Raw genomic sequence first — 26760 nt, 5'->3', positions numbered from 1 at the left:
TTCCATTTATTTGACTTTTCTTGAATTTCCTTCAGCCACATTTTGCAGTTTTCAATGTTTAAGACTTTGGCCTCCTTAGTTGATTTTATTTCTCTTTTATTCTTTTCTGATACTATTATCAATAAAATTGTCTTTAGTTTTCATTTTGGATTGTTCATGGTTGATATATAGAAATGCAACTGATTTTTATGTGTTGATTTTATGTCCTGTAACTTTGCTGAATTTATTAGTTTTACCATTTTTTTTTTCAGGAATCTTTAGTGTTTTCTAGATCTCTGGTGGGTTTTCATATCACCTGTGAACAGAAATAATTTTACTTCTTCCTTTCCAATTTGGATGCTTTTTATTTCTTTTTCTTACCTAATTGCTGTGGCTAGGACTTCCAGTACTATATATTTAACAGATGTGGCAAGAGTGAGCATTCTTGCCTTGTTCTTGATCTTACCATTTAGTATATTGTTAGCTGTGGGCTTTTCATATAAGGCCTTTATTTTGTTGAAGTAGTTTCCTTCTATTCCTAATTTGTTGAGTGGATTTTATCATGAAAGTGTTGAATTTTGTCAGGTTTATTTTCTGCATCAATTGAGATGATCACGTGATTTTTTTTTTCCTTCATTCTTTTAATGCAGTGTATTACATTGGTTGATTTTCATGTGTTGAACTATCTTTGCATTCCAGCAATAAATCCCACTTTTACTATGCTGTTGAATTCAGTAGTATCTTACTGAAGATTTTTCCATCAGTATTCGTAAGGGATAATGGTCTGTAGGTTTTTGTTGTTGTTGTTGTTGTTTGTTTGTTTTCTGTAGAAAACTGTCTTTGGTATTAGTATAATGCTGGCTTTATAGAATGAGTTTGGAAGTGTTTCTCCCTCTTTAATTGTTTTAGGAGGACTTGAGAGGAATTGATGTTAATTCTTCTTTAAATATTTGATAGAATTTACTGGTGAAGCCGTCTGGTCCTAGGCTTTTCTTTCTGAGATTACTGATCAGTTTTGTTATTAGTTATAGGTCTGAGTTTCTTTCTTCATAATTCCACCTTGGTAGATGTTTTTAGAAATGTACCCATTTCATCTAGGTTGTCAAATTTGTTACCATACAGTTGTTCATAGTACTTTTATAATCCTTTTTATATCTTTAAAATTGGTAGTAATGTCCTCTTTTTCATTTCTGATGTTAGTTATTTGAGTCTTCTTTCCTTTTTTGTAGTCTAACTAAAGGTTTGTCAATTTTATTGGACTTTTTTTAAAGAACCAACTCTTGGCTTTGTTGATTTTTCTCAGAGGTTGGCTTTTATGACTTTTATTCATTCTTATAATAAGCAAATTGATATTCATATTAGTTTAGTATTAGATTTCTATATTTTGTTTTTGTTATTTGTCAATGAATAAGATCCCTTTGCCTTACATATGTAGATGTATGAAGGGTTTAAATAATCAGTGCTTTTAAAATAATGAACTAGACATTTTTTTCTTCTTGGGTGATATTTTTGTCTCACTGTTTATTGTAGTTTGTTCTTACAATTTATTGCATGGTTGTGGTTACTCTCTCAGGGATAGTTAAGGTGATGTCCCACGATTTGGTTTCCATCTGGAAAGCTCCTAATATTTTCTTCATGTTAAACTGCTAAAAGTTCAGGTGAGATTAATTAATTTTCATTATTATTTTAAATAAAAAGTCAGTTATTTATAGAAATGCGTGAATTTAGGGAGGAAGGCTTCGAGGACTAGGAGGTGGAAAATTACAAATTTTAATTCTGTTTTTGTGAACTGTAATGTTTCATTCACTGATGTGGACTTACTGCCTCTTCCCATCTTACTCGTCCATGCAAAAATTCTGAGGTTACTAAAGTTCAGTCAGTGGCCCTCTCTGTGATTATAAACCAATAGAAAGTTTGAGCATTGCTTTCAAGGGAATGCCACTCAAAGCAATTCATTTCATAACCCCCACCCAACTCCCCTTCCCCAACCTGAGCTAAAAAATCTTGTCTAGGCCTGTTGGCTTACCTTAATTACTTCTCAATAATTCACTTATTCAGTCCATTTGGACCAGATATATTTGATCTCAGGGTTATGATGAAGACTTGACTTCTGTTGTGTGATGTCCTTTTTTCTTTCATTATCCCAATCTTTATATAGACTTATTTGTGAGTCAAATAATTTATTTTGTTAAGAGATTTCTATCACTTTCTGCATAGATTTGTTAGTTTCTTGTTATCTAGAAATCACTTTTATTTTACCAATAAAATAGTTTCTTGTATGGTTGCTTTATTCTGTTTTTTCGTTATTCTGTTTCATTGATTCTAAGACATATCTTTCACATTTTAACATTCTTAAAGTTTGATGTGTCTTATAATTGCTAACATTTTACAACTATTCTTGGCAGAACTTATTCTTAGTAATAAAATTGTGTTTCTTCCAATAGCACTTAGATTTGATGAAATAAGTTACTATTAATAATCATTGTAACAATTACCGTTAGACACAAAATGTCAAAATGCTACTTTTACAAGAATCTGTAAATGGCAATATAACAGTTTTACAATAGGATCTATAAATGACACTATAAATATCAAGTATTACAGAAAGTTTAGAGTGGAAAAATCACCTATAAACTCCACATCTATGTACTTAAGCAAGTATTTTTGTGTGTATTTCATTCCAGTCTTTTTTTACATATGTATATATTTTTATTTGGTTGTAGTATACATCTTACTTTGACCCCTTAGTTTTTAAAATTATTATGTCTCAATTTCTTCTGTTGTAGGCCTTCATATTTGTCATTTTTAATGGTTCCATAATCTGTCCAGTGTTTGACCATAATAAAACAGCACATTGCCCAATTATTGCCGTTTTTCATATGATGAATAATGCTTCTGTGAACACCTCTTTTGTGTATTTTTTGATGCTTAATTTTGACCATTTTCTGAGTGAAATATAACTTTGCAGGAACCTTCTAAACTTTGTTTTATTGTCAAGAATCAATCTTTGTATTCAGATAAGTCACCAAATAAATAGCTACTGTTGTAATGCCATTCATTCATTCATCATCAGTATGTTGGATTATTCTGTGTTCAGTGGTACCAGGAGCTAAGAATTAAAAGTTCAGTAGGGCACACCTCTGACCTGTAATATCTCAGTGGGAGACTGAGACTGGTCAAAAAGAAATACAGCAATATAATGAGTGATGTTGGAAAGGTATAGTAAAGTTTCTTAGTTGCATGAAATTGACTTTGACAGTATTGTTGGTTGGTATCCTTTATGATATAAGAGGTGTGGACATATTCATGTCACATAAAATCTTTTAACTGTATATAATAGGCTTAATAGTATGACAGAAATTGGTCCCATTTGACCTATCCAACCCGTTGTCCTTCACATGTAAATCTTTCCAGCCTGTTATCCAGTGTTCATCAGCGTTCCGTGTGTCGTGTTTCTCCTGTATGCTAAGTTCCTGTTGCCGGTAGCTGTGTCAGATGCTGCATCCCTGTTCCACGCCTACTACAAACTGCTGTGCTTGTAGAAGATGTTGAAGGATTGGTGTTCATTTGACTTGCTTTCAGTTACTACTTTTATTCAAATGGGCGACAGTATTTCACCGCTTTATACTTTCCTTAGAACTTCATCGACTGTCAACTTACATTGTGTGCAATGCCACTGTGTGAAACCAGTGCCATTTTAATTACCTCTTGTCATTTGTTTAGTTAAAAAAATTTAACTTGAGAAGGTGTTTGAGAGATTATATACTCATAAAAATTTGCTACTTAATGATGGTTGGAAGCAGAACTTATACAGGATGAAACAAAACCCCTCAGTGTGAATTTCTGGATTATTTCTTAAGCCATTGGAGAGGGGGAAAAACAAAGAAATATTTCTATATACCTAAATATTAATTCAGGCTTTGGATACAGTGAGTCTGTTTTGGAAATAGCTATTAGGCCTTCACCATTTTGAAATTCAGTAACTAACTATGCATTTGCCACCTTTATACTTGTGTATCAGAAATTGACCTTTATTTTAAAATTTATCACCAAAGTCGTCTTGGAAACAGCTTCTGAAACTGATTTCTTGGGATCCTCCCCTTCCCCTTTGTGATTTCTGAAACCTAAGTAGCAAAATCAAACCTGTGCTTTCTTCTGTACAGAGCTGTGGCGCTGTGATTGCATGTTTACTTTGATACACACACATGTTGCTGTGTGGAATCACTGTCCATTGTAATCTCCAAATGGAACAGGGAGCTGGCGGGGTGGGGGGCAGGGGTGATCTGGGATTGACTGAGATAAATTTATCTCAGCTTTTCAAAACACTGTGTGAGCACAATATAATTCACTTGGACAACTGTGGAATGAAACTCTTGTTTTAGCGACCATTAGATATTTCATGGGGACTGACGGCACAGGAGAAGACTGTATGGTAAAGATGCTCTGGCAGTTGATAAAATTTGAAGTAGCATTTACATCACCAACTGAAATACAATTAATATTTTTCCAGGGTGATTTATAGCCTGACTTCTGTGACTGAGGGATTGATCTCTTGGCAAGCCTTTATGAAGTAACACCACAGGAAGGGAAATGATGTGTGTATATCAGGCTTTGCATTTATTTTGTAAACCTTCTTTACAGGGTGCACATAATCTTGTTCAGTATGACTAACAAAAACTGTAGCTGTACTTTGTCATGAGAGACCTCCTCAGTTTCCAGAAACAATGGGCACCACAGAGAGAGGCTTTCTTTCTTTGCATCCACTTTTCTATTAATGTTGTTATTGCAGTTGACTCTTTTATGAAGCCCTTTTGGTCACATCAACAGTTTGTTCTAATCTATCTCTCTTAACTTCTAGCTTCGTCTGCAAAATTTGTGTGGTTAGCCTGACACGCATACAGATAAATTGCCTAGGGTTCAGCTCTCTCAGTCTTGAAACTAAATATGCTGCAGTAGACTGAGCTGACGGATGTAGTTTTTCAGCAATATTGATGTTTCTACAGTTGAATATAAATCTTTGGATGCCTTGGTTTGCATTTTCATATTCATGTGCAGTTCTTGACCACTGGCTTTCAAACGGCTTCATCTGTCTGAAAGCTCTGTGTTAAGTAGAAAGACAAAGAAAGTTGTTCTTCCTCACCCACTGCTCTTCGACCCACTCACAGCAATAAGAATCATGAGCACAAGTCCTTTGCCAAGTGTGAGTAGTGACAACTTCCAATTCACAAACTCATTACACGCTCCTGGCTTGCTGTAAAGTCAGTTGGTGGTTTTGAACTTGGAATGTGTTTTCTAATGGGAGAAAACGATTCAAAGAATAGATGAGCCCACTGAAACGTTTAACCCATAACATTCCAGAAGTATAGTTTTGTTTGTACTTTAAAACCTAACCTTCCCCCATGTTTCCCTGTGGAAAAATGTCACTGATTCTGCTTTGATAATATAAAGAACATAAACGATTCATAACTTGAGGAGACGGCCACCTGCCTCCACCTGTGTATCCTGGGGCCGTGTGTCAGGCGGGTCCTTAGACAGAAGCAGTGGAGACTGGCTGAATGCTTTATGCAGAGAAATAATTTATTGAGAAGATGACATTGGCCAGCTTCTAGAACGGCTACAAGTTGGGAAAAGATCAGGAGCAATTAGAGACTATACAGCCAGATTCACAGCCAAGGTCACATGCTATGATTGGTTCTATGCAGGGTGGACCCTGACGCCGAACACGGAATCACGCTGGTTCACACTGACCATACCATCGGGACCAGACACTTGCTACCAACCCTGGCACTTCGGCCTTTGCTGCCTCTGGGCCCTAGATGTTGTTGCCATTGCCCTCACCCATGAGAAGTTCCTCCTGCCCCCGTCTCTAGTTCCAGATGCAGGGCTGGCCGAGACGAGGTCCCATGGCTTAGCTGCGCGGGAGTCTGGGAAGGTGACTCCTTCCCATTTTTGTCTCTGTGTTGAAAGGTGCATCTCTCGTCAATACTCATGTGATGAGAAATTTCCCAAATATAGGAAGGGGGTTCAGATGCTGAATATTCTCCGTCCGTCCCCCCTCTATAAGGACACATCTTCACTATAAGAAACCACAGTCGGGGCTCTGGTAGATGGGAAGTGGCCAACATGTTTATCCACTTGAAGCTGTCGTTAACAGCTCTATAATAACAGAGATGACGGGTTCCCCCTTGTGCGCTGGTATCCAGGCAGGCGTCCACCCTTCTAACTAAAGCTAGAGGTGTCACTTGACCACTTAGGTATAATTGACCTCTCACGGTGTGCTCCTTACTACTTTAAGATAAAACGCATTAAATTGAATTTTAGCAATTTGATTAACTAGGAGGAGCAGATTAAGATTTATGTTTTTTTAAATTTATAGTATAAAATGAAACCACGTTATCAGTTTGTCTTAGACGATTTGTAGATGGTTTGTATATTGTATCCATTAATTTCTACCCTCTTAAAAATGTATTTTTTATTTGCAATAATACATGTCTATAGCTTACAAGTTGCTGCCCGCTTATGTGCATCACTATTTCCTGTTTCTCAGAGGTCGCTACTTTCAATTCAGATAGCTCTTCTTCTGATATTTACTTCCATGTGGCTAATTATCTTTATATTGATATTTCTTAAACATTTTTTTTTCAGTTTTAGAGATTAAACATTGAATTTCTATTAAGGAATATAAGGGGTTAGCTCTCTTTTATACTCCCTCCCTGAAATACCTGCTTTGCACTCTCTGAGATAGTTATATCTTGTTTTATTTTCACCATAAATATTGTTCACAGCTGTTATGCAGTATACTGTGATTTTATATTCTTTCTTGTTCAGCATATTAAAAAAATTTTTTTTTTTTTAGCTTCCTATTCTACTTATGTGCTACTTATTCATCCCCAAATTGTCAAATACGGTCAAACACAGCGGCTTGGCTCTCAGTTCTTTTGTGTGTGTGTGGTGTGTGTGACGTTTTTCCGGGAGCCTTCTGCTTGCCTTCTCCCTTCTGGACTGTTTGCTCTTGAGGCCTTATGCGCAGCTGTTGACCTGGAATTTTCCTTTACTACCATGTTGGGAATTCTTGATTGACCTGTTTACTGAATAACATCTCTCCTGGTTTCCTCTTTCTTTTGGAGGAGGCACATCGCCCAGTTGCTTCTTGAGAAAGAAGAGTATGTGTGATGTAATTTTCGGAGATCTGGCACGTGTGAAAATATCACTGAGTCTCTCCTCACATATGATTGATACAGAATTTAAAGTTGGAAATTATTTTCCCTGAAAATTTTGGAGTCCTTGCTTCATTTTCTTCTGCTTCCAATTTTGCTATTGAATTGTTGGATGCTTTTCTGATCCTGGTTACTTTATATGTGACTTTTTTTTGGTGGGGGGTGTAGAGGGGGAGCTTTTTAGAGTCTTTTGTTTTTAATCCCCTAAAGTTCTGAGGTTTCATCATGATGTGCCTTGGTGTGTAACTTTTTTCATCCATTGTGATGATTTTTGCGGGGGGTGCTGGAGGATCATTTTCTTCCCACTGTTTTCTGTATTCTCTTTTCTGAAACTCTGATTTGTCAGAGGCTGGCACTTTTGTATTTTTCCTTCAACTTATTGTTTAAAAAAGAAAAAGTTCCTGATCTCTATCCTTCTTTTTGTTCTGCTCTTGGGGAACGTTTATCTCTATTATGTTCTAATTCTTCTATAGGTTTTTAATTTCTGTGATCATAATATTAATTTCTGGTAGCTCTTTCTTGTTCTCACAATATTTCTATTTTGTAGCATCCTGTTCTTTTTTTGCTTTATGGATACAAGTATCTTTTTAATAATGTGTATGAAGTTTTTTTCCCCTGCTCCCAACATTGGCTCTCTTTTCTCCTAAAGTCCTGTCTGTCGTGTTAGACTCTGCATCACATGTCTGGTGATCATTTGCTGTCCATTTTTAGTTATGTGGAGGCTCTTTGTACATGAACAAGTCGACAGGTGCTCTCTCATGTCACCTGGTGACGTTACATACCATAAGATGATTTTCTGTTTTCAGAAGCCCCCTTTCTCCTCAGTTTTGGTAACTCTTTTCTTGGGCTGGTTAGAAACCCAGCAAGGGAAGGGGCTGTGAGTCTCTCCTTTCAGTGTACACTTTGACTGAGTCCTCTGTTTCAGGATGCTGCCTCCACACAGTCCCTCTTCCTAGTGTCCCTGAGTCCAGACCTTCTCAGGTGAAAGGAGAAACAGTTAACAAGCTTCATAGCTAAGGAGGGATCTGGATGTTTACTTCTTAAAATGTCTTGTGAGCAGTTCTCTGGTTTTCAGTGCCACCTCTACACTGCCTTCTCCATTTGTCTCCCACTTTAGATGTAACCGGACTTGTACTTCCTGGAGGGTCTGTGCCCCATATTGGCTGGCTTCTTCCTAGTAGGCATTTCAGTTTTGTCTGTCCCTGCTTTGAAAATTTACTAATCATTGGCCCATCTGCTTTCCATTTTCCCAAAATTTTTTCCATGAATTTTCTCCTCTTCCATTCTCCTTCTCATGAGTTTATCTCAGCCTCTTATTTGGTGTCATTTAGTGGAGGGAATGCAGTGAAGCACATGACTGTAATCCACCACTTGATCCTGAAAATCCCCAATCATGAATTTTTGAGATGTGGGCTTTCCATTTGGTTACATGGTTCTCTGGTCCATTAGAGAAGAGTTAATTTGGTTACTCTAGGATGGATTCCATTTACTATACTTTTCAGTTTCATTCAGAGATTATTACTCTCACTGTCAAAATTAAACGAGGTGTCATCCTTTCTTGATTTGAGTATATAATAGGAAAAAGGGTCAGTTATTTCTGAGGTATAAATTCCAAGTCTGACCTCGGACTCAGTTATAAGAATAACATACAGTTTACAACATTGCAAAGAAATGACTTGCATCCCCTCGGGTTTTCCACGGCCATAATCCCAGTTGGGTCAGTCTTTCTTAGATTCCTTACTAGTTTGACTTGAGTTATGTCCGTACTGGAAAAACATTCTTTTCTAAGTACCATTTTATGCAGTGGTCCCAGGTGTATTCTGTAGGATACTGAGTTTCCGTGAAGCATCTCTATAGATTCTGTAGAAGAATGTCAGACCGTGATATCCTTCTCCATTCCTAGAGTAAAATTTCAGAATATCTCTTGGAAAATGCAGAAGATTGTGTAATGTGCCAAAGGCATACATTATTGAACATGTAAACACCACAGCAGAATCAGGACCAAATGTGACCTCACTTTCAACTTTTTCCTTAAATTTTATTAGTTCTCCAATTTTAACATTAACAACTGATTTTTAAAAAATAATGTTTAATGTATTAAGGTATGTCAAGAATTACTGTAAAATTACTGTGGGCCTTATTCAGTCATTGTAAAGCAAAAGGGAAGGCAATTCAAACTTTAAAGGTTTTGGTGTCCTGTAGGGTTTGAATGAATGTAGGGGAATCTGATTTGATTCCCAGCCTAGAGCTTACAGAGTCCTTTAAAAAAAGGATAATGTTTTTTTTTTAAAAATTAAAAAAAAATGTTTACTTTCACATGATAGAATTAATATTTTCCTGTTTCAGACACCTCATGTTTTGTTGATAGATCAAGATTGAGAGTATGAAGAGCTTCTGAGAGGAAACATTTCTATTTGAAGGTCCCTGTTTTCATCATGATAGGTAAAGAGTGCCAGGCTTCTGTTTTGTGCTAAAGCTTACTAGAAGTGTCGCTGCCTCTAAGCAAGAAGCAGGAAGTACTTCTGTCCTTAAAACCAAAAATAGATGTTCTTTCTCATTATCATAACTCAAAAGATCATCTTTTTTAATGAGATGGGCGCATCCCTTGTGGTTTTCACAGATATAATGATCAGATTATTTAATGCAGAGCTTGGAGAAAAATAGGTCTGGTGAGATAGATAATGGAAATTTTCCTGGAAGCTAAAACAGCATCAACTTTGTGCTTTTTCTTTTTCTTTCTGTAAATCTTTTTACCTCTTCTTTCTCTTTTATTTTTCATTTACTATTTTTGATGATTCTTAAAGAGATTTTCCTGTCTTGTTTTAACGTGTTGGTACATTTACATAATTTTCACTGTATTTTAACTTCAAAAGATCATCACCAGGGGAGAAAAAAAATATCTGCAAATAGAATTGGATATGTCAGAATTTAGGTAAACTGTATATAGTCTAACTTGCTTTAGACAACTCTACAAAGTATTGTATAATAATGTGTTGGCAGTCGGAAGGAGAAAAATTGCTTCTTTGCTGATTTTAGGAAGTTCTATCTGTGTTTTGGAAAGTGGAGCACAGTAAAATAAAGGAAAGAAAGTAGAAAATTAAGGGGAATAAGGTAATGTATATGAAAGTGCCTTGTGAATTGCTAAATAACATAAATTGGTAGTATTATTGCAAGGCATAATGTACAGTGAGAAAGTAAAGTTTCAATAAAGAAAAATGGGAAAAAGGGAAAATAAATCATTTGAATGAGAAAAAGTTAAGGCAGAAACAAAGTGGGGATTTTGTAATGGGGGGAGAGTTTTACATTCTAGTTTCTTTATCTGAAAATGCAGTGATACTTGTACTTCCTATTTAAACAGTTAAGTGAAAACATTTTATTTATTAACCAAAAGGAAAGTTGCCGAAAATAATTTGGGAAGAGGATCTTATCATATGAGGTGGTGAGAGTTGGATAGAAACCAGTAGGCAGATGACTTTCTCAGCTCTAAATAAAGATCTGTGTGTCAGAGGGGGTTCTGTTCTGCGTTTCCACTTAATTAAGGTTTAATTTACATTTGTTGATATCATCTGAGCCTTTCATTTGTTCTTCTTCATACCTTTGCAAGGTAGATATTAACCCATTTTACAGATGGGTGTAGAAGGCTAATTGACTTGCCCACAGCCACTTCCTTATCCAGTGGCAAAGCCCTCCCTTTTCCAGGTTTTGAGTTTATTCCCACATTTCCACAGATACTTCACATCAGAGCAGTCTTATACTCTGTCTCTCTATCCCATCCATTCATCTTCTACTCATATCCTGACTCCATTTGGCTCTAGACCTGGATCTGTGACTTAGATTTCACCTTTGGCTCTCCTTTTCCTTAGTGTTTGAATTTCAGCACTCTCTTTCTTTTGATTCCAGAGTGTCCTATTGTTTTGGTAGGAACTCCCCATCCAGCTCTCATCATGGTGGTAGAAACTCAGCATCTGCCTAGTATCCACTGGGCCAGCTTCTTTTCCTCGGGGTTAGTGTTCTCCTGAGCTAACAGAGCATAAAAATTGACAGTCCTGTTGATGACCCCATGTCACCAAAGACTAATCATATTCTGGATTCCCTGAGAAGGCGTTAACTCTTAGGGGAAAAAAAAATCCCGTATGGTTGAAATTAAACCCATTTTATTACTTAGATGGGTTGTCCTTCAGCTATTATGAAAATCATCATCCTCAATGTCTTACTCCTTGAGGTTTCTAAAAAGCAGAAATTACACAGTATTATAACTGCAGAGTGATACCAAGACACATAATTTAATGAGTTACAGAATATGTTACTTAGAACATAATCAACTTTTTTAGTAGCTTGAACCAGCTTTCATATCAAAAAAGATGCTATATTAAAGCCCTTTAGAACATATTTCTTACAGATTTGCTGTCAATAGTAGCAAATACTTAAGTAGAGTTGTTATGTTATCATAAAATAGTTAGGGAGATAGTAGAACAAGTGGTTGTTGACATGAAATGTTTATTTTGGAGGGAATTCTTGGCATTTTTGCCCCATATCAGCATAATAAGAATTTGGAGGAGAGGAGGGAAGCATTAATGTATTTGTTGAGGATTAATGTCCCTGTAGAGCATTTGTGTTAGTGAATATATTATGGATAATACCATAAATATAGTAAATTAAAAAGTTGCACTCTAAACACTTTGTGCACTGGCATAAATATTTCATTCCTCCCCTTGGTGGCTTGCATTCAAGTGAATAGTGTATTGTTCGTCTTGGTCTCCTAGATTCTTAATCAAGAACAGAAAAAAGGATGACAGTCTCAAAGATCTGTTTCCTCCTCCATATGTTGCTGTTCAGGTGGACAGAAACAGATTGGATGTTTCAGGACCGAGTTATTTCTTTTTAACAGTTCAGAAAAATGTCACATAGTACATACTAATAAACAAAACAACAACCCACTATTCCTCACTTTTGGAAACTTTATCCTTAAAGTTGTTTCCAGACTATACTACAGTGTGCTTCTTCTCTTGTGTAAGATGTGTTCAGTGTGACTGGTGATGCCTTAGAGCTTATGTGTTACACAAGAAGTGAGATGATGGATAAATATAAATCCATGTTAGGATCAGAATTTTTAAGGAAGCGAGACTTGATTATCTCATTAGGATCTGTCACCCCAGTGGGTTGAAGCTGAGCGGGTTGCTGTGTGAATGAGTGGATGGCAGGAGAGGCACCCTGCTGTTAGAGTAATGATGTTCTGTCCTTCACACCAAGGATAACAAAGAAGGCAGACAGGTGTAAAGTGGGCAATTTCTATTTCTTTGTATGCTCAAAAGGTTCGCACCTACTTATTTTCTCATTTAGGAGGCATCCTGTTTTTCATAATTTCATGATTTCTGAAATCTCTTACTTAACACACAATATTTATTTATGAGTTCATAAAGACCTTCTTCTGTGAAGGGAAAAGTCAATACAGTTGGATGCGATTTGCAGCTTGGCTCTGAGTCAGTTAGGATGGGAAAGGAAGAAATAGAAAGACTAATTCTGTGCTCCCATTTAATTGGCCTCTTTACCTCCTAGTTGTGAGAACTCTTCACTTATGTATTGGCTTATCGATTGAGTCCATATTTATGGACTGCTCGCTATACCTCCTGTGCCCCAGGGATGCAAAGATGAATGACCCAGTCCGTAGGCATCTGAGGGCTCTGGAACCATCGCAGTCCTGGCTGACTTCAAGGATGGTAATGATGCGTTTATCTAGAATTCTAAAATTCTGTCATCTTCCAGAGATGGCCTGCAGAGAGGTTCATGTGACCAGAATAGACAAACCCTGGAGCAGTCTTAGAGTTTGTGAGATCACAAAGGCTGCCTGCAGAACAGAGAATCTGCTTTTCAAGGTGTTTGCCATTGCATTAGATTTTCTAATGAGCCTTGCTGCTTGTGGCACTGTTGGAGTGCTTTCCAAGAGCTCAGTCACTCCACCCACTTCTGGATTCGCCAAAACCTGAGGCGGAAGAGGAGGCAGGAGATGGAGCACGGTGACGGTGCTGTGCTGTCTTAAAGGGTATTTTGCTCGGTGTTCGCGGTCAGGGGCCGCTGCCAACTCCACTCCCCTCTTCTTGCCTTTTCTTTAAGACATCTGGCTCTTCCGTCTCATTAGGTTAGTCCTGCTAGGAAGGATCTTTGAAGCAGCTGAAGAAGCCTTGTAGGATAGCGGGTAGTGGTTTCATGTAATGAAACTATATGTTAACCTTTGGAAGGGTTGGCATCCAAGACCAAAGATCATTTTAAGCAGAGTGTTCTTCTGGATCTTTTGCTCGTGTGCTATTTTTTTGGTTCTAATAAGTTCTGCGGTGGGTGTGCTTTTCTCCCAAATGCCCCTTCCCACCTTGATATGTACTGGTGTATTTGTTTATTTACCTTAGAACAGGGCTAGACTACTTTAATTTTAGAGGGTAGCATGCCAGAAACCAAGATTTTTCAAGATCTGTGTCATCAAACCATTTATGTGTCAACTTATTCTTAGCAAAGAACCATGGCGACTATTTATCTACAGTATTGATGCCATTTGGTCTGTTGCCTCTACTATCCTAGGGTTACCTACAAATTTGCTATAACCAGATTTGTTTTTATTCCTCTAATTCTAATATTCTTCTACTATCAGAGGGTTGTAAATTCCCCCTTCTGCTTCAAGGTCAGCCCCTTCATCTGTGCTCCTGACCCTTTTCCCCCACCTCCTTTGGGATTTTATTTCATCTTTAACCTCCTCCCTCTTGAACTCTCGACCTTTCTCTCTCCACTGATATCAGTATGGACTTGCATTAGCACCAGTGCCTTTCAACAATTGATCATTCTCCTTTCTCTTCTTTCACTTGCTTTGTTATTTCTGCCTGCACCACTTGAGGGAAACCACCTTCAGTCAAGGTGGCCAGTGACCACTTAAGTGTCAAATCCAAAGCTGTATTTTTCGTTTCTTATCCTTATTCATCTCATTGTATTCCATGGTACCTCTCTGCCTTTCTTCCTTGGTCCTTTTCAGATCTTTTTCCTCTGCCCATTCTATCATTGTCTCTAGGGTTCTGCTTTTGGCACTAATCCTCCAGTCTTCTCTCTCTACCTGTGTTCCTTTAAGTGATATCACCCACTAATCTAATTTCTGATGCTTTCTGTGTAATGACCACTTCTATGCCTTTACGTTTTGCTCAGGTTTCCTCCCCAAGCTTCACATTCAAGAATATCTGGGTGTCCTCACTCGAATCTTCTTACATCTCAATTTCTAATGCACCAAACTAAACCCATTGTCTTCCTTATTAAACTTGTTCATTCACTAGTATTCTCTACCTCAGTTGTCACCGCCATCCACCCACATGTAGTCAGGTACCATGTCGTTCTGCTTTTAGTGTCTGGATGTTTCCCAAGTACTAATTCTTCCCTCCTTTTCCCTTCCCCACCTACCTCCACTGCCCTAATCTTCACCCTTCTTCTCCTGCCTAGCAACCTAATTGGTCTCCCTGCCTCTACTCTGCCCTCTTTGAATCCATCCAGAGAGAGTAATGCATCTGAAACCCAGAAATGGTCGATCAGTGACTTGTCTGCAATCAGTTTAAAGTTCTTGAATATGTATACAAGTCTGGCTTCAGCTTCTTTCCTGGCGTCGCTCTAGGGAGTCCAGCAACACTTAATACACCATGCAGTTTCCTACTCCGGCCTTTTCCGTTATCTTGTCTCCGGGTCCCAGCCTGTCTAAGTCCTGCCCAGCCTGAGGACATGCCAGGCATCCCTCGTACTTGGAAGCCTTCCCTGACTCCTCCATTTCTGGGCTGCTTGCCATGAGTCTCAGTCATTGTGCTCACCCCACTGCCCTTTGGGGTCAGTTGTGTGTGTTTCTTGGTCCCACTAGACTTAGCTTTCCTTTAAAAAAAAAATTATTTATTGTCTCAGTTGGGTCTTCATTGGTGCCCACGGGCTTTCTCTAGTTGTGGTGAGCGGGGGCTATTCTTTGTTGCGGTGCGTGGGCTTCTCATTGTGGTGACTTCTCTTGTTGTGGAGCACGGGCTCTAGGCGCACGTGCTTCAGTAGTTGTGGCACGCAGGCTCAGTAGTTGTGGCTCATGGGCTTAGCTGCTCTGCGGCATGTGGGATCTTCCCAGCCCAGGGATTGAACCCGTGTTCCCTGCATTGGCAGGTGGATTCTTAACCACTGCGCCACCAGGGAAGCCCTAGACTTTGCTTTCCTTAAAGACAGAGACAGGGTCTTATTCTTCTTTGTAGCTCCCCTGCCTAGCATAGTGCTTCACATATAGGAGGCGTTCAACGTATGTTTTTTAAATGAAAAATTGATAAGGACAGTAAATCAATTTACTTTCTCCAAAAAAGGGCAAAAGTAATCTATGCACAGTAGTACCTTTCGGAGGGGACTTGAAGGGGGTTTCTGGGTTTTGATCTGGTATGTTCAGTTTAGGAAAATTCATTGAGCTGTCCACATGTGCTGTGTGTCTTTTTCTATATTTATGTTCTACTTCAATGAAAAGTTAAAAAAAATTAATTTGATGTCTTTGCTACCCAACATAGAAGATTTTGTTTTTCCTTTCAAACTTTTAGAGTTTTTACAGGATGCTAGTTTAGATGTCACAACAAAGAACCAGGCTAGCGCTATTCCTTGACATTAAGGAAGAGTGAGATGAAAAAACATGAGTGTGGGTGGGGTTGTCTGGTCTTCTAAAGAGGGCCAGTGATGGTCCAGTGGTTAAGACTGCACTTCTAATGCAGGGAGTGCGGGTTTGATCCCTGGTCCGGGAGCTAAGATCCCACATGCCACGTGGCACAGCCAAATAAGTAAATACAGAGGGCCAGTGAGGGCCAGCCCTGATGGATGGACTTGCCGTGGCCTGCGCTTCTGTCACGCTTAGTACAGGGGCCGCATGCTAATCTTCAGCGTGCCCTGGGCCTGCCGGCAGTGACGGGGAGACTTCATCTCCGATGTGACTGTGAATAATTCATAAACCTGGTTATCTGGACGTTTGTGGTCATCATTAGCATTTTAATGAAAAAAAATGCAATCATTATCCTAAATCTGTTTTTTTATCTCTACTTTTTTTTTTTTTAATCTCTCCCCCTCCACAGCTTAAACATCTCAGTCTTTCCTGAGTACTTGGAGACTGCCGGGGCCCCTGATAATGTGCTGATGCTATGGGCAGACAGTACCCAGAGGCTCACTGTCATCCAGGCAGCTCATGTATGTATGGATTTGTCTCTCTCTTCTTTTTCCCTTTAATTCTCAGTGTAGAGTATTGCAGGCTACTGAACTGCTTAAGGTTTATGAGATACACATGAGAGTGTTTAGAAATGCAGGTGAATGGATCGCTCTAGGGTAAGTTTTTAATATTGAATGATGAGAAATGTTATCTAAGTTAGGATTTTTATAGTCTAGTGGCCCTATAAGACAGTCCGGAAGTGCATATCCGCCAATCTCCCTTTTCTGTGTCAGTGCATCCATTCACACATAGGGTTTTTTGTTGTCATTGTTTAAGCTTTCCTCTTTCATCACAATATATAACATTTGAAACAATAGCAATGCCATAAATTAGAAACATTTCGCAGTGATTTAAAAAATTCTTTTGAAGTAGAAAAATGCACGGACCCAGAAGAGGTCCTCAGGGTGTGTCATTGTTGAATATATGTTGGCGAGAGTCCCCGACTCTGAATCCTTAACATTCTCCGTAGGAGGAAGCTGTCGATTCCCTCAGTGATGACTTCCTATTTCTCACAACAGTTAAGTTTTCCCTATACTAGTCTTTTGGGAGTGGCTACCAATGCAGCCTTTTCCTATTTGGCTCTACCCTGATCAACCTAGGAGAAAAATGATTATGCCCATTTCATGATCTCTCATTTCTATGAAGGATAGTCTGTCTCAAACTTATGTTTTGCCACCTTTAGTTTTTCAGCCCTGGCCAGCTGTTCAGGTATTTACTTGTTTGTGTTGATGCCCTCTGAACCTCTGGAACTTTTCATTCAAGTCGGGGATGTGTTTGGGGGAATTCCCCAGAGTGCCTTTGCTCCCCTGTCCTTTCTGTAGTTATGGTTATTCAGTCGCCTTTAAGCCCCATTTCCTTGAACGTTTCCTTTTCTTCCCCTTCATAGAAACGTTAGCACCACCCTCAACCCCTCCCCCAGGCAGTTGTTTCTGAAATAAGCCAGCTGGTTAGAGGCAGCAGTGGAAGGGAGAGCTGACAGCAGGGTGGGAGTCAGACCCACCAGCGTCAGAGCCGGCTGGGGTGGGGTCAGGCACTTGTACTCATGCACTTCTGTGTCCTCCGAGGGCATCACTGTACTGATCTCAGATGCGCAGTTTTCATAGTGAACAGTATCAGGAAACGTTCACCCTTGTGATACTGTAAAACAGAGATTGGCAAAGGGTGGCCCATGGGCCGGATCTAGCCCATGCCTGTTTTTGTAGGGGCTAACAGTGGTTGTCATAGTTTTGAGTGGTTACCTACATGATCTCTGTTCTGCCTCTTGGCCCTCAGAGCCTAATATATCTACAATCTGGCCTGTTAAGAAAAAGTTTGCCTATCTCTGCTGTAGAAAAAGTTGGAAGGCAGGTACTATGATGGAACCACATAAAATTGTTAATATTCGACTGTTTTTGACCTGCAAAAATAAACTGATTGATGATGGTTCAGTCTAATATATTTTGAGGAAGGTCTTCCTTTAAAATGGTTAAAATTTTGAAGTTTGGGTTCTTGGAGTAGAATTAGTAAACTTCCTTAGAAAATTCGCAAGTGTGGTCCTGCTTATTTTTTACCACCATCATACCTCTCCTCTCCAGAGCCTTCTAAAGGGCTGTCAAGCAGTTGAGAGGAAGCGCTTCTTTTTCGTTCGACTTAATTCTTACTAAGACTCTCTAGGAGAAAACCGTCTCTTATCTCACCTTCCTGGGTGCTAGGAATGAGCTAGCCATCCCCAGAATAGAGGTGGCGGTGGTCACTGCTCCAGGGTCTCTGCTGGGCATGTCCCTTGGGTCTTTTTCTGGCAGGAAGGAGGGTGCGTGGCTGCCTCGTCCAGTGGGCTTGCGTGCTGGTCCCTTGGCCTGCAGCGTGTCTGCGTAATGCATTCCTTGAAACATCCTTCCCTGGGCCTAGAGCGAGGTTCCCACCCTTCTGTGCTTTCCATCTTTCTTTCCAGTATTGTGGACCCCTAGTCCAGAGCATTAAAACCATCATTATTTTATGTGTTTTGTTTTCCATTCTCTCGCCCTCCCCTTTGTACGTCCCCTTTCTTGATTGTGAAATAAGACTTGCTTGTTGAAATCTCCAGCTGACATCCTTTAGTGGCTACTCTTGGTGGCAGGAAACATTCACCTCAGCTGCTCTGTCTCCTATCACCTAAGGCAAGAAATCTAAGATGCCTTGGGGCCTCCCGGCCAGGCCTAGGTCTGAACAGGAAGTTTAGACCTGTATAGTTCCCTGGAGATGGGAAACTGTTTCAGGGGAAAGACATTCTCTGGAGTTTATAATTTTGTCATTACGTGTGGTCAGAATCCTTAGTCAAGGGTTGGAAGTACATCCTGCTCTGAATTGTTTCTGAGGCTCGGCGTGGCAAATGGGAGTTCTGGATTTTCTTTTCTTTTTTCTGTTTTGGGACCATTGTTCTGCCTGTCAAGGCTTTTTTCAGGACAGGATGCTCTTCTTTGGTGGCATGTGGAGTGGCATCCGTTGAGCACCAAAGTAAGAAGTCAGTAGCTGGAGCTGACCTTTCCCCACTTTTCATCCCGACGTTTGTGCTTGTGTTAAGACTAGAGTTACATTATCTGGGAAGTAACTGGTAAGTCTGCATCCTTATTTGTTTTTATTTACATCTTGTAGTTTCCTTGCGTGGCTGCAGTCCCTGCTCTAAACCTGGCCATCAGGGTCTGGACCCTTGCAATAGTCTCCCGACCTCTGGCCTGAAGTCTCTCTCCCTGCACATTTGACTCCTGCCTCGTGGCCACATTAATCTCACAGAAGCACAGCTCTGATCACGTCACTTCCCTGTTGAGAGTGCTCAGTGCGTCGCCGCTAGTCCAGAAGGTCACCTTGACCTTGGAGTCCTCCACGTTTTCTTTCACTGCTCCTTACAATACGCATGACTACTGATTGGTTGCTGGTGTGATGGTTGGTGCTGGTAGCCTTACTCCTCAGTAGGTGTCCTGAGCTGGTCCAAGTGGGCTGCTTCTGCTGAGACACACCCTCTGCCTTTGGGTCCCTCATTGTTTGTGCTGTGCCCTCTCTGGATCCCTCTGTGGAGAACCTGCTAAAACCCTGTGCTGGCTTTTGGGTACAGCAGAGTTGCCCTCTTTCCCAGGGAGCATCCCTTGCTTCCCAGCAGGAGGCACGCATTCCTGTAGCTCTTACATCTCCCTCGTGAAGCTTGTGTCCCAAATTACTCATTCTGTCTTGGCGTGTGTGTATACTTTGTCAGACCTTTGACACTAAGCTCCGTTTCATTTCCCTCCACTCCTCTGTGTGTGAGGGCAGTGCTTCATCAATGGTAGGAGCTCAGATATTTGTGGAATCACTTTGGGCTAAGGGGTGAGACTGGGTAATAACTGTCCTCAGGAAGCCCCTGTAAAACATTTTCAGAGCACTTGATGGAGCCTGTGCAGACCAAGGCCAAGGCCAAGGGGGTGTCTGTGTGCTGGGCCCTGTGCTGCTTGCCCGCCCTTGGTTCTCCTGCCTTTCCTTCCCTCCCACTCACAGGGTGGGCATTTCCTCCCTTTCTTAAGAAATTGCCATTTAAAAAGTTTAAACAGTAACAGGCACATAAGATTATTTCTTTTGGCCTTCCCTCCTTGACTTCCCCTGTTCTCAGTGATGAAAGACATTGGCTTTGTTTGTGGTCTACTCCATGCCACTTGCTGTGTCCTGAATTTACTAGAAATTCTTCACTTCAAATGGGATATACTTCGAGAGGTTCATCTTATCATCCCCATTTCACAGATGAGAAGACTGAGGCTTGAAACAACAAAGTGACTTGTCAGAGCAGAGTTGCAGTTTGAGCCTAGGTTTATCTGCCTTCTGTCTGTGTTCTTTCCTCCGACCAGGCTTTCTAGTGACCTGCTCATCACTTGGGTGATCACTTATTTAGATGCTGTCTACTCACCTGTTCTCCACACCACGGCTTTTAGTAATATCGTCTTAGAGGCCTAAGAGATTCAGCATCAAACGATGCTGACCTCTGTCTCATATCTCCTCTTTTATTCATTATTTGAACCCAGTAATTAGAGGTAATGTGAAGGTCCTAGGAGAGCACTTCATATAGAAAGAGTAATAATAATTAATACAGAAATAGTAACAATGCTTTAAAAATCATGCAAGTAATATTTGTTTAATATAGAAATTTTTTAAATTTAATTTTTATTATATTGGAGTATAGTGGATCTACAATGTTGTATTAGATTCAGGTATACAGCAAAGTGGATCAGTTATACATATACATATATGCATTCTTTTTCAGATTCTTTTCCCGTTGAGGTTATTACAGATTATTGAATAGAGTTCCCTGTGCTATATAGTAGGTCCTTGTTGATTATCTATTTTAGATATACTAGTGTGTGTATGTTAATCCCAAACTCCGAATTATCCCCCCCACCCCCCAGCCTTTCCCCCTTGGTAAGCATAAGTTTGTTTTCTAAGTCTGTGAATCTGTTTCTGTTTTGTACCGTTTTTTTTAGATTCCACTTATAAGTGATATATATTTGCCTTTGTTTGACTTACTTCACTTAGTATGATAATCTGGAGGTCCATCCACGTTGCTGCAAATGGCATTATTTTATTCTTCTTTATGGCTGAGTAGTACTCCACTGTATATATCTACTATATCTTCTTTATCCATTCTTCTGTTGATGGACATTTAGATTGCTTCTATGTCTTGGCTATTGTAAACAGTGCTTCAGTGAACATTGGGGTGCATGTATCTTTTAGAATTATAGTTTTCTCTGGGTCTATACCCAGGAGTGGGATTGCTGGATTATATGTTAACTCTATTTTTAGTTTTTTAAGGAACCTCCATAGTGGCTGCACCAATTTACATTCCCACCAACAGTGTAGGAGGGTTCCCTTTTCTCCATACCCTCTCCAGCATTTGTTTGTAGACTTATTGATGATGGCCATTCTGACTGATGTGAGGTGATACCTCATTGTAGTTTTGATTTGCATTTCTCTAATAATTAGTGATGTTGAGCATTAGAAAATTTTTAAAATGACGAAAAGAGAAAATAAGTTCTCACAACCCTTATATACCAAGAGAACTGTGTTCAACATTTCGTTGAATGCTTTTCTATACTTCCAATATTCTCTCTTAATATATTTATTCTGTTTATTTACAGAAATAGGATAATGTTATACCTTGTGTTTATTCAACAAAGTGTCATAAATACCTTTCTAGACCAGTAGCAACTCAAAAGTAGCTGCAGCCTGTAGTGGACTTATTCATGTGATGTTCCAGAGGGAGGTGGTAAAAGCAGGTGAATTCAGGGAACCTGATTCCCCTCCATAGGAGGGACTTTCATTGTGGTTAAAAAAACATTGGCCAGCACCCATTGAATTGATTTTCTCCAGCCATTAATAGATCTCAACTCTCAGTTTGAAAAGCACTGGCCTAGAGGTTGCAAAGTACTGGAGGGCAAGCTTGGGCAGACTTGGAGTTTTCAGGGGGTGGGGGGAGGGTTCTGAAGTCAGTTGGGGTTTGAGGAAACATTGGGAATTTTTTGTTTGTTTGTTTGTTTTGGTCTCTCTGAGCTGCATGCGGGAGGGATCGGGATCATGGTTTCCTGACCAGGGATGGAACCCTCGCCCCCTGCGGTGGAAGAGCAGAGTCTTAGCCACTGGACCGCCAGGGAATTCCCAACATTGGGAATTTGAGTTAAGACCAGGAACCTGAGAGCAGTGCCCAATATCATGTACAGCTGAGTGTGGGTCCCACTGCCCGGAACAGGCAGGATATGATGTGGCATCCCAGGAGAGGGGCTTTCTGCTCTGGGTTTCATTGGTTTTCCTGGTGTGGGAGGAAGGCCTGCAGGGTTATCCAGATCACCACAGGTGATCACAGCAAAGGAGCCTCTTGGTTGTTGTGATTCCATGAAAAGTGGATGTAGAAGTTGGGAAAGGTTAAAGGGAACAAGACTTTTAAAATGCACTGATTAGATTTTTCTTCTGTCCAAGAAAAAAAAAATCCATTTATTTTAGAAAATATGTAAATACCAAAAAGCACAAGGGAAAAAAACCCCCATTTTAACATTTTGCATGTCTATAATCTTTGTGTGTGTGTCTGTATAAGCATCTGTACTTTCATGTTAGCATTACTGTCATCTTCTTGTTTTATGACCTCCTTTTTGTTGCTTAATTCATCGTGGAAATTTCTGATATTAAATATTCTTTTAGTATGTGGTTTTTTACTGAACTTATACTTTATTACATTGCATGGGTATATCATAATTAACAATCGCCCACTGTTGAACATTTAGGTTATTTCCAATCTGTTGCTTCCTTCTAGATTAATCATCGCTCATAATTTTTTTTTTTTTGTCCTTAAGAAAAGTTTGGAAGTGAAATTTCTAGGTTGAAGGGTTGTTTGCCATTTTAAAGACATTTGATACACATGTCCAGACTGCTCTCTAGAGAAGTTTTATCTGCTTCCATCATTCTTGTGTGAAGACTACGCATTTCTTCCTACTCTGGAAACAGAGAGAGAGAGAAAAAAACACTTTCCAATATGATAAGTGAATTCTGCTGCCTTCATTGTTGTAGTTTGCATTTCCTTTTTCTCAATATTGAGCCTTAAATTGAAAAATTTTGAATTCAATTTATTTAAACTTAAAAAAAAGGTTTATCTGTTCAGTAGCCAAAAATCAGCCACTTTAAATATGTGTGATGCAAATGTAAAAAAAAGTCCATTGGACTTGTGTTGATAATGTGACTTGTTTTCATTACATGTAGTTTGCATTGGTTATAAACTGAAAGTCTGATTCTTTAAAAAGATAATAAGGTTGCTAGGTTTTTCATATGATAACAATTTGGGGATTTAATTAAAATATGAAACGAAGCCCTTAGACTTAGAACTCTGGATTTAAAAGTGGGCAGCCTGTGGGAGAGTCCCACAGATGGAAGGCCTGGGTTCAAGCCCTGGCCCTGCCATTCCTGGACCAAAGGCACAGACAAGTCATTAGAACCAACTGAGTCTCACTTCTGACATCTGTAGATGGAGGAGTTGGACTGGGTGATGTTTAGGCAACCTCTAGTTCAAAAATCCTATAATATTTGCTTTCCAGAGAAAGAATTGCAACTGAGCCTTGGCTCTAGGGAGAACCAAGCCAAAAGCAGAGCAATATATATTCAAGACATAGAACGCAAAAAATGAATGCATAGTGAAGGAGTGTTTGACCTTGGATCTTAAGTGCTTAAAATATCTACAAATAGGCCAAGCAAAAGAGCATTGAAATGAGGGATCAGAGCCGAGTAAATAAAGATAATTGACTTTACTACACAACTGCAGTGACAAAAACACAAGTGCTTTTACATGATAGTGTCTGGTTTAGCTCGACAGTTTAGACAGGTGTGTTAGCACCTGTTTCCTGGTATAATTGTGTAAATGCTTCTGATAGGAAAAGTCCTGAGAACCATTATGAATGTCACTAACTACAGGACCTGACATATAGTAAATGCTCAATACCTACATAAGTTTTATATATAATGAATGAACAAAGGGGATTCCTTGCACATTACAAGTTTTTCCAGATCCTGCTTTCTAACACATATGGTTCTACTGCTTTAGTTGTGTTCAGGGTAGCCTCTTTCTGAACATGACAATCTCTATTGTTTGCACCCACCTGACTTCATCAACTCTTTCATCCAGATCTCCTTAGTGTTCTCCTCTGCAAACTGGGAGGCAGTTCTCATGCCAGACTGGGAAGTCATTCTAATGCCCTGGTATGTTTTGGTGTCAGTTTCCTTTGTTTTTGTCAAGGTAGAATTATTCCTGTTCTACTTACCTTTTGTATTAGTTTCCTGTTGCTGCTATGACAAATTACTGCACACTTGGTGACTTAACACAAATTTACTCTCTTAACTAGTTTGGAAGCCACATGTCTGAAAGGAGTCTTACTGGGCTGTCAGGTTGGCAGGGCTGGTTGCTCTTGAAGGCTCTAGGGGAGAATCTGCATTCCTTACTTTTTCGGTTTTTAGTGACTGCCTGTATTCCTTGGTGTGTGGCTCCTTTTTCCGTCTTCAAAGTGAATCACTCTCACCTCTGCTCACATTGCCTTCTCCTCTTCTTCAGTCAAATCTCCCTCTGCTTCCTCTTACGAAGACAAATCGTGATTACATTTGGGGTCCACCCAGAACATGCAGCATCTCTCCCCATCTCAAGACTTTAACCTAATCATAGCTGCTGTTTTTTGCCCGTATAAGTTTCCAGGGATTAGGATGGAGATATCTTTTGAGGGGAGGGGATGACATTGTTCAGCCTACCACACCTCCTTTCTCTTTTTCCATCCTGAACTTTTTCCTTTTCTGTTTACTGCCAACTGTTTGCTCTTATAGGAACCTACACACACACACACACACACACACACACACACGGAGTTATTGCATTTACCTAGAGAAATATTAGTTTCCTCCCAAAACAAACAAACAAACAAACAAACAAACAGACGTTCTATGTCTGAATTGCTGTGCCAGGTACTCTAAGTGAAAGAGGAAGATTGCTCATTACCTGATAGGACTAGGAGGCAAGGTATAGTACGGAGGAGAATATAAAGAAGCTCCAAATTCTAAGACCCTGTTTTGTTGACACATCTCCAACTCCTGTTAAAACAAACCCTACTTGTTAGCTGAGCCATCTTCCAATTCATGAAGTCCGTCTTTGGTTGTTTCTAATCTGTTCCTAAACTTGCACGTTGAGGGTTTTTGCCCCACTGCCGCTGCCCCCCCGCCCCCCCACCAATGATACATAACTCACATACTATAAAACTCACCCCTTTAAAGTGTAAAATTCAGTAGCATTTAGTGTATTCATAAAGTTGTACTACCATCACCACTGCCTAATTCCAGGACGTTTTTATCACCCTGGAACGAAACCCTGTATCCATCACTACCTGTCACTCCACATGGCTCCCCTTCTTTCCAGGAAACCAGGAATCTACTTTCTGTCTCTATGGATTTGCCTATTCTGGACATTTCATATGACTGGAATCACATAATATATGGTTGGCCCTCTGTATCTGCAGGTTCCGCATCCACGATTCAACCAACCACTGAGAGAAAATATTTGGGAAAAAAATTCCAGAAAGTTCCAAAAGCAGAACTTGAATTTGTCATGTGGTGGCAACTATTTACATAGCATTTACATTGTATTGGGTATTATAAGTAATCTAGAGATGATTTAAAGTAAATGTAGCTGAATCCTTTTACAATCCCACCAGTACTATAGGAGGGTTCCAGTTTCTTGACATCCTTGCCAAACTTTCTATTGTCAGTCTTTTCGATTATAGCTATCCTGGTGGATGTGTGGTGGTATCTCACTCTGGGTTTGATTTGCAGTTACCTAATGACTAATGACGTTGAACATCTTTTCAAATCCTTTATTCATTTGTAAGTTGAGTTATTTACCCTTTTTTTTTAATTGTAAGAATTATATATTCTGAATACTAGATCCTTGTCAGATTTATACAATTTTCCTTCCATTCTATGGGTTGTGTTTTTACTTTCTTGATAATGTCCTTCAAAGCAGAAAAGTTTTATACTCTGATGAACTCCAATTTATCTGATTTTGGCGGGGGTGGTCACTTGTACTTTTGATGTCATATCTAATCCAAGGTGTTAAAGATTTACTCCTATTTTTTTTCTAAGAATTTTATAGTTTCAGTGCTTACCTTTAGGTGTTTGATTCATTTGAGTTAATATTTGTATATGGTCCAACTTCCTTCTCTTGCATGTTGCATATCCAGTTGTACCGATACTGTTTGCTGAAATAGTACCTATTCTTTCCCTTTTTAGGATAAGCTTTTTATTTTCTAAAGAGAAACCAGATGGGTTTTGATGGGGATTGTGTTTAATCTTTAGGTTGTTTTGGAAAGTAGTGCCATGTTAATAATACTTCCAAATCTGTGTCCATGGATAGCTTTCCATTTATTTGTCTCCATTAATTTCTTTTAATAATGTTTTGTAGTTTTCAGTGTACAAGTCTTGCACTTCTTTGTTAAATTTATTCCTATTTTATTCTTTTTGATGCTATTAAAAATGGACTTTTGTATAAATTTCATTTTCAGATTGTTGCTAGTGCCATGGAAACAGAATTGACTTGTGTATCTCTCTTTCCATAGATCTATCTGTGTATCTATATGTGTATCTATGTATCTATCTGTCTATCTGGAGAGAGAAGGAGATCTTGGGGGGGGGGGTTGTTTTGTTTTTTGCTTGTTTGTTTTTTTTTTAATTTTTCCTTTCCTCACGTTTGGATTTTTTATTAGATTTTTTTCAAATTCACCTGCTATCCTTCCATATTAACCCATTTTTACTTTTTTCAGTTGTTTAAATATGTTTTTAAAGCCTCAC

General features: G+C 39.3%; 1 protein-coding gene across 11 annotated transcripts in view; it reads left to right on the top strand.

The window, feature by feature from the left end:
- Positions 1–26760, top strand: part of APBB2 (amyloid beta precursor protein binding family B member 2) — a 360089-nt gene that overhangs the window by 114197 nt on the left and 219132 nt on the right. For 10 of the 11 annotated variants that reach the window (XM_057729829.1, XM_057729827.1, XM_057729824.1 and 7 more), the window contains one exon: positions 16295–16406. The exons of the other annotated variant lie outside the window; for it this stretch is intronic. The gene's annotated coding sequence lies outside the window, so the exon portion shown is untranslated. The remainder of the gene's footprint in view (positions 1–16294; positions 16407–26760) is intronic. 11 annotated transcript variants of the gene reach the window in all.

Source organism: Hippopotamus amphibius, chromosome 3 (assembly GCF_030028045.1).
Source record: "Hippopotamus amphibius kiboko isolate mHipAmp2 chromosome 3, mHipAmp2.hap2, whole genome shotgun sequence".
NCBI classification, from domain to species: Eukaryota; Metazoa; Chordata; class Mammalia; order Artiodactyla; family Hippopotamidae; genus Hippopotamus; species Hippopotamus amphibius.
Note: the sequence above shows the minus strand (reverse complement) of the source record. Positions and strands in the feature narration are given on the sequence as shown.